This window comes from Podarcis gaigeae, assembly GCF_964106915.1.
Source record: "Podarcis gaigeae genome assembly, chromosome: 11".
Taxonomy (NCBI): Eukaryota; Metazoa; Chordata; class Lepidosauria; order Squamata; family Lacertidae; genus Podarcis; species Podarcis gaigeae.
Genome location: NC_139687.1, coordinates 29,514,589 through 29,527,531, shown reverse-complemented (window position 1 = coordinate 29,527,531; position 12,943 = coordinate 29,514,589). Strand labels below are relative to the sequence as shown.

General features: G+C 39.7%; 1 long non-coding RNA gene across 3 annotated transcripts in view; it reads left to right on the top strand.

The window, feature by feature from the left end:
* LOC310827376 overlaps positions 1–12,592 on the top strand; it is a 481,425-nt gene extending 468,833 nt beyond the window's left edge. For 2 of the 3 annotated variants that reach the window (XR_014556311.1, XR_014556312.1), the window contains one exon: positions 60–288. This is a non-coding gene — a long non-coding RNA (uncharacterized lncRNA). Of the gene's footprint in view, positions 1–59; positions 289–12,500 lie in introns of those variants that run through there. The other variant, XR_014556310.1, reaches the window with a different exon arrangement.
* The last annotated feature ends 351 nt before the right edge of the window (positions 12,593–12,943 follow it).

The following is a 12,943-nucleotide window of genomic DNA, read 5'->3' as shown; positions in this document are numbered from 1 at the left end:
TAATTACTAGCATAAAGCTTATCATTTTCTGCCTCCTGGCTTTTATTAATGTTTTTTAGCCCCTGCTGATCATGACAGTATGACTTCCGATGAACCTCGAAGCATACCCAAAAATGGCTACAAACTCAGCTTCTAAATGTATTATAGAGTCTTGTTATGAACTACAGAGCAGCTCTAGGGATGCATAGGGACTGTATGAATTTATCTTTGAGCAAGGATGTTTTGGGAGGAAAGGCTGTCCTCAGTCAGCACAAACACATACACCATATTATATAAACAAATAAAAGTAACTCGGCATAACAAAGTGAGTTCTTTAGCAACTGTGACTCTGTAATATATATATTTACAATTTAAGATGTACGTATTTCAAATTCTTCTTTATTATTTACTAGTCAGCGACTAATTCTTAAAAACTGATTACCAGCTGAAAAGCCCAACCCCCTCGCATCCCATATGGATCACGTTCGCAACCCAAGCATCCAGTATTTTCCCTTTATGTATCAATCGTCTGTTCAGACATATCACAAATTTTCAGTATTCCAGGCATTAGCTTTTTTCACTGCTGTATCACACTGTTGACTCATGTTAAACTTGTGGTCTACAAAGATCCATAGAACCTTTTTGCATGTACCACATACAAGCCAGGGGTCTGCCAACTTGTTTTTGTGCAGCTGTTTCTTCCTGCCTAAGTGTAGAACCAGACATTTATTCCTGTATTTTTTGTAGGAGCAAATGAGCTCGTGAAGGATAGTTCTTTATTTGAAATAGTTTCTTCAGTACAGCTAGGTATCAGTACAGTGTGAAGCAGGTGAGTGGGAATTATTGGAGAATTTATTTTGACCTAATGTCTATTAAGAGCATCTTCAACTTCTTAAAATACATTTTGAACTCAGATTCTGTTCCCAAGTAGAAAACAAATATGCAATTTGTCAGAAGGGTCTCATAAAGTATAAAGTAAACTGTAGTGCCAGCCTTCAAAATACAACTGCCAGGAAAGGATTGAAACCTGATTGCTTTTGTGTTAAAGGAATTATCTGTGATTTATATATTTGTATGTTCTTCCTAACATTTTGCACTCAGATATTAGAGGCAGGGTATAAAGCATATCATAAGTTGCAGCCCTAAGCAAAGGACCAAGGAGAAGGGATTGATATGTAAATATGGCTTCAACATGCAATTTTGTCATTTAAAGGCTAAGGAAGACAGCATGCTTGGATAGAGTGAGAGGAATTATGCAGCTGCCCTATTTAGAGGATTGAGGCCTACTGACAGCCATGTTGTTATTGTGTTGCTAGAATGAATTGGAGCATGAAGTTCACCTCAAGTTCCCAAGGGAAGTTGAGGTCACTTCAACACCCTGAGTTCATTTCAATAAGATGTTTTCAGCTCTGCTGTGGGGACCAAACGCAAGTCAGGTGTGCTACTGAGTGAAATGTTGGTTTGACTAGGAGTGAAATCAGCCACATCTTCCAATTCAAGGCACTTCTGCTGCCTCTTTACTTCCTAAAATGAACTCAGGTGTTAGATTCAATATTTACAGGCCTCGATTTTTCTGTCTGGTATCTGTAGGAGACAAAGTGTCTTTAACATGTATTGACTGAAAGTGTCTGAGAATGGTGCTTCCCAACATGCCTCATAGGAGAGGTGATTTCCACCCCACTCCCCTCGGCTTGGCAAGAGGGATAAGGCATGCAGCTGCTCCTTGTAAACTCCTGCCTTAAGAAGGCATGACTGCACCAAATTAAGGTGACAGGTCTCTCCCAAACCACAGTTTCTGTTACATCGACAACTATTCTGCCCACCCAACTTTTGACAGTAAGCACTAGCTGGGTGTGCCCCCCCCTTATTTCTAATTTTGCCTTGGTAAATGAGATTTTTCCATCAAATACAGTAGGTGACTCACAACTGACCACTCCATTGTGGGTGCTGGGAAGCAGAGACACAGGTGAGACCCAAGGCATCTGTGTGGAGAAGCAGATTTGGTTCCTGAAAACAGGGATTTAAAAAATATGAAAAGAAATAATAAATCACACAGATTAATGGCTCACAGGGACTGGAATCAGGAGCACCAACCATCACTGGCTAGGACTGATAATACAGAAAGGGCCTTCCTTGACATTCCTTTAAGATAGGGTGTGCCACCCAGATGTTCCTGAATCATAACTGTCATCCCTGACCGGGGTAAAACTAGGCTTTCTTCCACCTGGGCCAAAGAGTTTGTCACACACACACAAATGAACACATTTGTTTTTAAAGGGCATAAAAAGCAGACAATATATTATCTGGCTACAACATTTTATTCTTATATAATTCCCCCCCACACATAATTTACACAAAATATCCAACGTAATTTATAATAACGTAACAATGTAACTTATAACAAAAAGTATGCATTTTTTCAGTATTACAAAATACAGTGGTACCTTGGTTCTCAAACTTAATCCATTCTGGGAGTCCATGCGACTCTCAAAACTGCTCAAAAACCAAGGCACAACTTCTGATTAGCTGCAGTTGTTATAAGAAAAAAAACCTGCTCCTTTCCCCTTATGGGGTACCCAAGAGCCCATATAGAGTCCTTTTGCAGATTCTCTATCGGTAGGAGAAAATAACAGAGGCCAACCATAGAATACTGAGAAGCAAAGCAGCTAGTAAGCCTGATTTTTTTAAACTGTTGCAACAGGGTGCTCACAACCACACGTAGGAGGCAGGAGGGACCCAGAACAATGGTGTGCATGGCCTTATATAGACTTTTTAAATTGCCACCTTCTAGCTCAAGACCACACCACCCACCAAAACATTATACATACACCATAGAAGAGGTGGTCTACAGCAAAAAAAAACCTGTCTGCCAGGTTACCTGAGAATGATCACTAATTGCATTATTTGGGCAGTCTGGCGATTCCTTTGTGATGATAAATACTCAGTTCCTGAAACCAGGTCACAGGCTCACCCTGTTCATACACAGATACCCCTTAAGACAGGATTTTTGAGCACAGAGACAATGGGGAGGTTTTCCCATTTCCTTTGTCCTTGCAGAGAAACATTTGAAGTCAATCTGGGAGAGACAAAATGGTTTCAGGACTTTTCCTGTCCTGATTCAGACATGTGGTTTATATGTGTGTGTGTGTGTGTGTGTGTGTGTGTGTGTGTGTTTGCCTGGTACATTTATTTTATATCTTAGACCTTATAATTCTAAGTTAATTTGCAGATTAGACATGTAATATTGTTTCAGCTTCTGGTTGATCAAACGTTTGTTAGGCAGCTTACCAATTAACTGTCCAGATCTATGCAATCCGACAGAAGCGGGGGAATCTAGAGTTTGTGTTTTCTGCTGCTTTAGAGGGTAGGACCCAAACCAATGGATCCAAAATACAAGAAATGAGATTCTGACTAAACACCAGGAAGGACTTTCAACAGTGGAATGGACTCTCCTTCCTTGGAGGTTTCTAAACAGAGCTTGGATGGCAATCTGTCCATTCTTTTGCTGTGATTCCTGTATTGCAAGGGGTTGGACTACATGAACCCTTGGTGTACCTTCCAACCCTACAATTCTTTGATTCTATGCAGGATAGCCATTGATCTGTTGCTTTGTAGGATTTTGTCAGCTGCTTCCTCTTAGGCTCTGCTTTTATATTTGTGAATAAAGCAACTTTTTCAAAAAATGTCACAAGTCTCTCCTGTGTTCTGTTATCCAAAAACCAACCAGCACTGCCCCTGGAGTTTCTCAGAGTTTGGAAACCAAAGCATTATATAATAAGTTGTAGCACAGTGCTCAACCCACGTTTGGGTCTCTCATGTCTTCACTCCAGGAGTTGGGGGTTTCCTCCTGGTGACATTTGCCACAGGATTTGCGGCTGAGGTTTTGATGTGGTCTGTTGAGCTGCTTTAAATAAGTGTTTCAAGAAAATACTTTAAAATAAATTAGTAAACAATCAGCAGCATAGTGATGGTCAATACTAATAAGTTCAACATCCACAGAAAATTCTCATTTGCTCAAGTCCTCCTTTGCATCTGAAAATTATTGTAATTCATTATTGGGACCAAACCAGCCATCCCCTGCTATTTTTGCCACATTATTAATATCTAAGAAACTCATGTTCCTGATCCATTCTGACTTATATAGGACCATTGCATTAATTTAAATCACTTCTGATGAAAGTTATTCTACATGACTGTACAAATATGCCTTAATTACAGGAACAGAACTATAGCCAGATCCCTGAATCAATGTGGATTAAAACATAATTTCACAGCCAAACAGAAACATGTTCCCAATCACTGCACTTGAATTATTGTTATGTAGCTTGGGGCTTGTATTAAAATCACTGAATAATTGCAATCAGATTATTATAATCAAGTACAGGGACAGTAATTACAGGTTACAGTCATTTTAAGCTGCCCTGGAAGTCCCATATACTGATCATATGCATATTAAAAGTTTATGTTAGTGATAAAATTAATGAACAGGATTGCAAGCTCCTGTCTGTGAGATAGGTGTCACATATCTTCCTGTAAAGGGAGTTGTATTTTGCATAGCAAGGACATCCAACATGTTTACATGATTTTCACTTCCCACACCAATTAACTATAAACAGCAGAGGAGAGCTATTCCACTTCTAGCCCCATTTTTTAAAAACACACACAACACTGTACCTCTCCTTTATTTCCACGTGAAAAACTTTCACTAATTGTTTCAATGGCAATGATGAATTAAATAGGTTGTTGATAACATTATTTATTTAAAATGGATGAAGAAAGCTAAATTGTAAAGGTAGGAGAAATTGTATACCTTTCCCATTTTTAGATCACAGAAACAATGGATATTATTGAAAATTCGTTTTTTGAAAAGCACCATAAGCTGTGTATTTCGCAGAAACTCAAGCAACTTCATACAGTCATATTTGCAAATGCCATATGATGTCCTGTATTGAAAACAGTAACCCATGCTGTCTTAATATTAGGATTAAAAAAGTGAAACCCCACTGGTGTATCTATAATAGCTATGTCCTTTGAGACCAACAATGAATGAAGAATCTGAAACATGAACTGGATTGTGATTGCTTGGCTCTAAAATTAGAACCTGAAATTCAAGGAGTGGAGCCCAACTGCTTTCACCACAAAGAAATATATCAGAGCAGAAGTATCCAATCACTGTGTAATTTTATTGCCATTTAGTTTAAGATTCCAACAGAAAATGGAGAAATTGGAAAAGTGAAAAATAGCACCCTAGTCCTAAATCTTTGCTACTGTATTTTCCAGCTAAATGAAAGCTGCTAGTGTAATATCAAGTTAGCGACACTGAAAATGGTAAATATTCAGGTATTTCTCTATCTTAAGCAAATCATAGAGTTCAAAGGGACTCCAAGGGTCATCTAGTCTTGCAACGTAGGAATCTCAACCAAAGCATCCATGATAGATAGCCACCCAACCTCTGCTTCTAAACTTTCAAAGAAGGAGAGGCCACAACCTCTTGAGGGAGTCCATTCCACTGCTGAATCTCTCTTACCGTCAGAAAGTTATTACTGATATTTAATCAGAATCTCCTCTCTTGTAACTTGAATCCATTGGTTCAAGTCCTACCCTCTGAAGCAGGAAAAAACAAGCTTGCCCCATCTTTGCTGTGACAGCTAGGGCAGTCAAAGGCATCCGGTTGTGCTGCTGCAGATGCAGCAAGGTGTTGAACCCACCATTTTAGGTAACAGTGGCAAAAAGAAAGCATTACTATAGGCATTGGTGTAGGCAGAACCCAGGACCTTTGTGGGGATGCAAATTGCCCCCTCTGTCAAAAAGCATTTGGTGAATATAGAGGGAGTGATATCCCCTCTCCTAAACTGCATTGATCAGCTGAAAAGTGGGATCAGCTGAAAAGTGTATCTGTGTGTCCTGTGTGTTTGTGTGCAAGAATGTGGGATGGCTACACCCACTACTGGTATGTGGTCCTTGAAGAATTGGCCAGGTTTGAATGTCACATTTGGACCAAAAATGGTTAGCCACTACTGCTATAGGCAGGTGTCTGGAAGAATTCCTGTGGTATGCTTTGTTCTGCTTTGTTCTGCGGGTGTCTCTCATATATGACCATAACTGATCCACTAGTAATTGAAAACAATACATCAGATGAATCTTTAAAAATATATATCAAGAATGACATTATACATGGTTTGGATTTCCTCCAGCCCCATCCACAGAAAGGGGTAAATGCATGGCTATGAAATATGAATGAAAAAGAACGTGACATTCAAGAGAACAAAATAGGCCAGCAGACTAATCCCATGCCAGCCACACAGAATTTCTGCAGCCACCACGACAGCCAACATAAGCCAGATAAAAGGCCAACCAAACACCCAGATGCTGCTGTTGGAAAATTACATGCTAGAACTCAGCATCTGGGTTTCACAGCTGCCAAGTTCACCCCATGGGTGTCCACAGTATTGGCTCAGATGTTGGACCAAACAGAAGGGAAGTGGGCAACATGGAACATGCTGAACACCACAGTTAACAAGATGATACAGAGCCAAGCGAGTAATAAAAAAGGATGAACTTGCCAATGTGGTTTAGAACTTTCAAAAACTGAAGCCAAATCTAGTGTGCATCCTAAATACAGTACCAGATATAAGCAAGAAATCTCTCTCCAGGTAGTCCACTGGAACAATAGCAAAACTTGTAATTACAGTTGGTGTAGAATGCGGTCACCTGCCTTCTGGTCTCACCAAACTGCCTTTAAATAACCAGAAAGACTTTAAAGGCCTGTAACATTGTGAAAAGATCTACATGTCATGCTTTTATATATATATATATAACAACAACAACAACAACAACAACAACAATCGAATATCTCAAATTAAAGGAAAATTTGTCGGGGAAATAAAGTGCTTTAAAGAGCTATGGGTAAGCAAAAGAACCACTAAATTTGTTTACTGATCAAAATGAATACTAAGAAAGTAAAATGTAAGAAAAGCTAGTTGAAGGTTGCGGTATACATTCCTGATTCTTTTGATATTATTCCAACTTTTGCACCTGGATATCCAACACATCTCTCCAGTGGACATGTTCAGACTTCCTTAATAGTTGATATGGAGTGATAACTTTCAGTTTAGAACCTGCATAACTTCTCTAGTCACATAATAACAATTTTATTATTTGTACCCCACCCATCTGACTGGGTTGCCCTACCCATTATGCCCCAGCATAGTTGCAGGCCTTTAAATTTAGAGCAGTGGCCATAGGCAAGTGTCTTCTACAGCGAGGAAACACAAAAGTCACCCATTCCCCATTTCTCTTAGCTTGGCTACCTCATTACCTTTGAGGAAAAGATATAGGTTTCAGCATTTGAAGCCCATGCAAGGACTTTTGCTTGCACAATAGGATTTTCCCCCACTCCTACCCCTGTGCATCCCTTTCCTCAAGTAGAGCTACTCTACATGTCACTTGCCAAGTCTGTCCACCAAACATTCACCTTGACTCAGGATGGGTTATGGAGCAAAAGTACCTTCTGGCTGGGGAGAAGCAGGGCTAGGGAGCAGCAGTGGCAGAGTCATCACTGCATCCACAGCCCTGGATTTGCACTAGCCAGCGCTTAAGTAAGATAGGCAGTATTTTTCTCAATTTTTGCTGTGTAGGCTCTAGGCTCATGCAATGGGGTGGTCCAGGTCAGGACTCTCCAGATGTTAGCCCAGTTTAGGACCCAGAGGATCCTTGGCTGACCCAGCTATGCCTCTCCCCAATCCATGACATCCCACTTTGGAATCTTAAACTAGCCACAGCCAGCAGGACCATAGCTATTGGTAGCCTGACAAGAATCCACACCACTGGCTGGTGCAACAGAGCCCTCCATAACAGTGTAGTTTCCCCACCAGAGAAAGGAAGCCTCTGCTCCATATGCCAAGGTCTAAGACTAAAAAGACTAAGGTTGTAATCTTAGCAGAAATTAAGTAGTAAGCACCATTGAATTAAATAGTATCTATGTCTGAGAAGACGTGGTCCAGATTATGCTGTCAGTTTATTTTCTTCTCTAGCCCATTTTCTAGTACTTCATGACAGGCCAGTATTCTTCTAAAGCAGAATGCTTTGTGTATGTATTTATTTCATGGGAATGTGTGTGATGTTGTGTTTTAATGGCACTTGTTTCTAGAAAGGGCATGTTTTAAGGCCAATTGTTGATGGCAGCCTCCCTTCAAACATTGCTTCTAACCATGAGAAAATCTCAGGATGAAATTTACCACTCAGTTTGTAACAGCAGTGCTTTAGGGAAGATTGATCGCTGCTTTTGGAGCTCTGGAAGCTGTAAATTGTTGCAATCTGAGAAGATGTGTGACTTTCTCTCACAGATGAGTTTTGTTCTAGGCAGAGGAACAAGCACTTGCTCCATGTTTCCTAATCCCAAATTATCAGAGGTAGGCCACATTGTACTTAACCGTGTTGCCACTTGCAGCTGCTTGAAAGAAAGAAAGAAAGAAAGAAAGAAAGAAAGAAAGAAAGAATAATAGATTTGCCTTTCTACAGTTTCTTTAGAAAGTCATCAAGTGTTATTCTGAAGATGCTGTTGAAAAGTAGGGGGGGGGAATTCGAGAGCCAGTGTGGTGTAGTGGTTAAGAGCGGTGGACTCGTAATCTGGTGAACCGGGTTCGATTCCCCGCTCCTCCACATGCAGCTGCTGGGTGACCTTGGGCTAGTCACACTTCTCTGAAGTCCCTCAGCCCCACTCACCTCACAGAGTGTTTGTTGTGGGGGAGAAAGGGAAAGGAGAATGTCAGCCGCTTTGAGACTCCTTTGGGTAGTGATAAAGCGGGATATCAAATCCAAACTCTTCTTCTTCTTCTTCTTCTATGGGCAACTCATACTTCTGCAAAGGTATAATGCAAGTGTTATCCAGTTTAAAAACTGATCGCGGACCTAAACTTGCAAGATCCCAAATCATTCCTGAGTGTGGGATGAATTTAAAATATGAAATAGCAGAGCCTTTTATGTGACGGCTGCTTGATTGTAAATCAGTGTTTACAATCAGACAAATATTATTACTTGCAGCTGCTTGCATGTTTCCTTCATTGTATCCTGACTTGACATAGACCAATCAGAAGATGCTGTAAACATTTTTTAATATGATACACACTCTGGGCCAATTTTGGGTTTCATGAGTTGACCCTTGTTCTAAACCAGGATTCCCCAACCTTCCAAATTGATTAAGGAAATTCCTCTAACACTAACAAAATAACTTTGAAACACATAGTTTATTATATTTTAAAATGACACTTAGATTCAAATGCATCTTAATCAGCCTCATGTGCATTCAAATGCATCTAAATGATTCTGCAGTTTCATCCTGTGAGAGTACAACTTGAATAAATGCACCTTTGCAAAGATGCATCAGAATAATGATAATTCAGTTCCCCCATTCATAAGCACTACAAACCCCATGCTGCAGCCTTGTTTAACAAAAGTCACAATCAGGACAAATATGCACTGCAGTAACGAATTCGTCAAATTTCCAATGGATATGAACATTTGGCAGGTAACTTATTTCAGATTCACTGAGACTTCCCAGGGAGGAATTTGAAGCAGGAATAGTTTTCCTGGTTCCATCTGTGTGTTTGACATGCACTGAACAGAAGTAACTTTAAAGTTATAGTGTAAAAAAACAAGAGGAGGGAAAAGTCTGCAGAAGAGTGCTCCAGATGAATCTAAGCACTACTGATTAACACCAGTTTTTGAAATGTTAATTAGTTTTACACTTAACAGCTTGTCATTGTCTAAAAGGGCATTGGAGCAAACTTTACAAAGTGCAGACTGAGGAGTTTTTAACTCCTTAGTGCCAAGGCTGGCACATATCCACATGCTCTCAATGGTGTTATGAGTAGACAATTATTAATTAGCTGTAGTAGGTTGCAAAACAATGGCCTGGGTGTCTCTACAATGGCAAATTAGAGAAACAAGTACAACTTATATGAAGAAACACCTCAGTTCTATATATTTTTTACAAAGTTATTTTGGGGGCTGACTTTTTTTAATGTAATTCAAGTCAGGGTGTCAGATGAACCATTTGATTTAGTATCCATGCAGCTGACTTGTGTTATGCATTACTTCATTAAGATACAGCGTGCAAATGATCACATTATTTATCTAAGAGTTCTGGAGAGCGACAATCTTCTTGTATTCATACAGGTTATGGGCAAACTTGACTTCTACAAGTCAAAACAAAGAGTACCGTAACAGGCCCAATTCCACGTGAAAGCAATCCCCTTGGTTTTTCTTTGAGCGACATGCGTTCCTTCTGCAACACTTGTGATATTAGTTAATCTTTCACATCAAATGTAGTTGTTTTAATTTTTGAAAACCGTAATCCTGTTGCAGAACTTCACGCTACACTATTGTGAACTGTGGTAGATTCTGAACAGTAGTGCTTCCTATTAATCACATGGTTTGACCTGCTGCTGAGGAGAAACTTCTCCACAGAGAACTTCCCCTTCACATTTGTGGAGGTGTGTGCCCCAAATTGGGGACAATTTAATGGTGCAGAGTTAAATGGCTCCTGGAAATGGAGTTACTGTCAGCAGCAGAGCAGTAGTGGAGCTGTGGCATTTGCCCCCCCTCCTTTTATTTCAACGAGAACATAAGACAGCTGGCTGCAACTCTCACCACTTCCAACACCACATGCCCCTAAAACAGGAATCTGTGGGATTTATGGCAACTGCCACCACAAACAATAGTCGCCACCATTTTTTGTGGTGGCTGTTTTCCGTGGGGGGGGGGGTCATTGGCATGCAAATGCTAAGAGGAACTTGATAAACATCATCATTAAAATGCTATTTAAAAACCTGCTACTGTCTTGTCACCACCTGAATGTCTCTCTGCACAGAGAACTCTTTAAAAATCCACACACAACTTGAGAAATAGCCAAAAGGCTTCTTCCAAATTTGCCACCCACAAATAGGCACCAAACTGTGAGGGGGGAGGGGTTGGGGAAGATGAGTTTTCATTCAGCATTAATCTGATCCAGGGGTATTTACAATTTCTTCTGGGATTTTGGAGTTCAGATTATCTGATCTGGTTCCCGAAAGGCAGTAGAAATTGTTTTTTGCTCTATTCCCCCATCACCACCAATTCAAAATGTTATCTAGAGCACCACCCATGTCTCTTACAACGGCTTTCCTGTCTACATTACTGATCCAATTATCTACTCAAATTATTATTTAATTTCATGTATCAAGATTCTTTCAACAGAGACATATATCCAGCACAGTTTATGAAAACCTCAGAGCCAAACAAGAAAATAATAAAACAATAAAAAAATACAATGAAAATAGCAGGTATATATAAGAAGTGGGTAACCATAGATGTTGCAGGACTACAGCTGTCATCAGCCATTAGCCATGCTGACTGGGCCTGATGGGAGTTGCAGTTTAGCATCATCTGGAGAGCCAAATGTTCCCCATGCTTAGTATAAACAGTAGTTTGGTGTTGCTGTTTTTAATGAGCATCAGCTAAGCCTTCCAGAGGGTTCTACCATTGAGAAAGTCATCTCCCTAGTTGTCACACACATTATTCCAGAAGGCACAGGCACCTGTGGACATCCAGCAATAGTTTCTTCACTTGAAACAGCTCCAAAGGCTTTGGGATCTCACAAAAAGCCTCTATGGATGTATCAATAGATACTGCTTTCTATTGGGCCAATACGCATGGAAAGGGTTTAACTAAATGTTACATGCATCCAATGAAGTTGATCTACTTTAGAGTAATTTTCCACAGAGATGGTTGTATTTAAATTGACAGGACAATCTCTAACCCTGTGTGAATATCATGTGTGGTGTTCACCTATGTTTTACAGACCTATTGAAATAAATGAACATGTCTAACACCATGAATTTCAGTGGGTATACTCTGAATAAAGTATAGTTGACTACCAACCCATACTGTACATCACCAACAACTTTTATTGACATATTTGCATTTGTGTTTTCAATGGGAGCAAATGAGAAAATATAAATGAGGTGTGTTATAACACAGCATTATGCATCTAAATCATGCTCTGAGTGTATATTTATTGAGTTGAGCTCTTTGTAGTTTGTTATCCTACATTTCTTGACACTACTGAAGGTTTATTGCAACATGCTTTAGCATCAAATTCAGCCACTCCTACTCTCCAAAATCTTCCACAATTTCTACCTTGCATTTAGGCAGTGTTGTTTTTTTCCTGGGGGTATTCAAGGGTTCGCAGTACTGGCACTTTTTTGTAGAAAAAAAGCACTGGTTAAAAGTCTGGTACTTACTGTAACAATGTCCTGGTGCGTACCTGCACTGTTTTTCTAGGAGGAAATGTTCTGCATTTAGGCAGAATTCTTACTTCTAAACTCACTGCTTTTGCACGTGCTACTGTCAGATGTTTAACAAAAAACTTATGTAACTATAGAACTTTCAGTTCCATATGCATTGTGTTTCCTGTGCAGCAAATCTAAAACTTAAGTATATAAACATTAAAATTAGAATTATTCTCTCATTAATTCTTCCAGTTTAACAAGAAGAAGACACCCCAAGCAAAAAAATAAAACAAAAAACGCTCTGGATTGGTGTTAAGAGTGCTGATGGAATGTTTCAGTTTTCCTTATTCCGCAAAATCTTGGAAGACTGGTCCAGGGTGGGGGGTTGGAATCTGTTAATAGAGTCTTTTATGTTTTGGCACCCACTTTGCAAAATGCTCTCCCTTCTGAAATATGGGAGCCTCCTACTTTGGGATGTTCTCCCTGCCTGTTGCATACTGATTTATTTAACTGGCTTTCACTGACTAGCTATATCAAATCTCAGGCCCTTGGTGGCTGCTGTTATGATGTTTTTTCCATGATAATCTTTGTATTGTTTTAACAGCTCTGTTATTCACTGTATCAAAATGTTAAAAGATTTTTTAAAAATAAATAAATGAATACAGATAATATTTCCTCTGGAGGCAGAAGAGGTG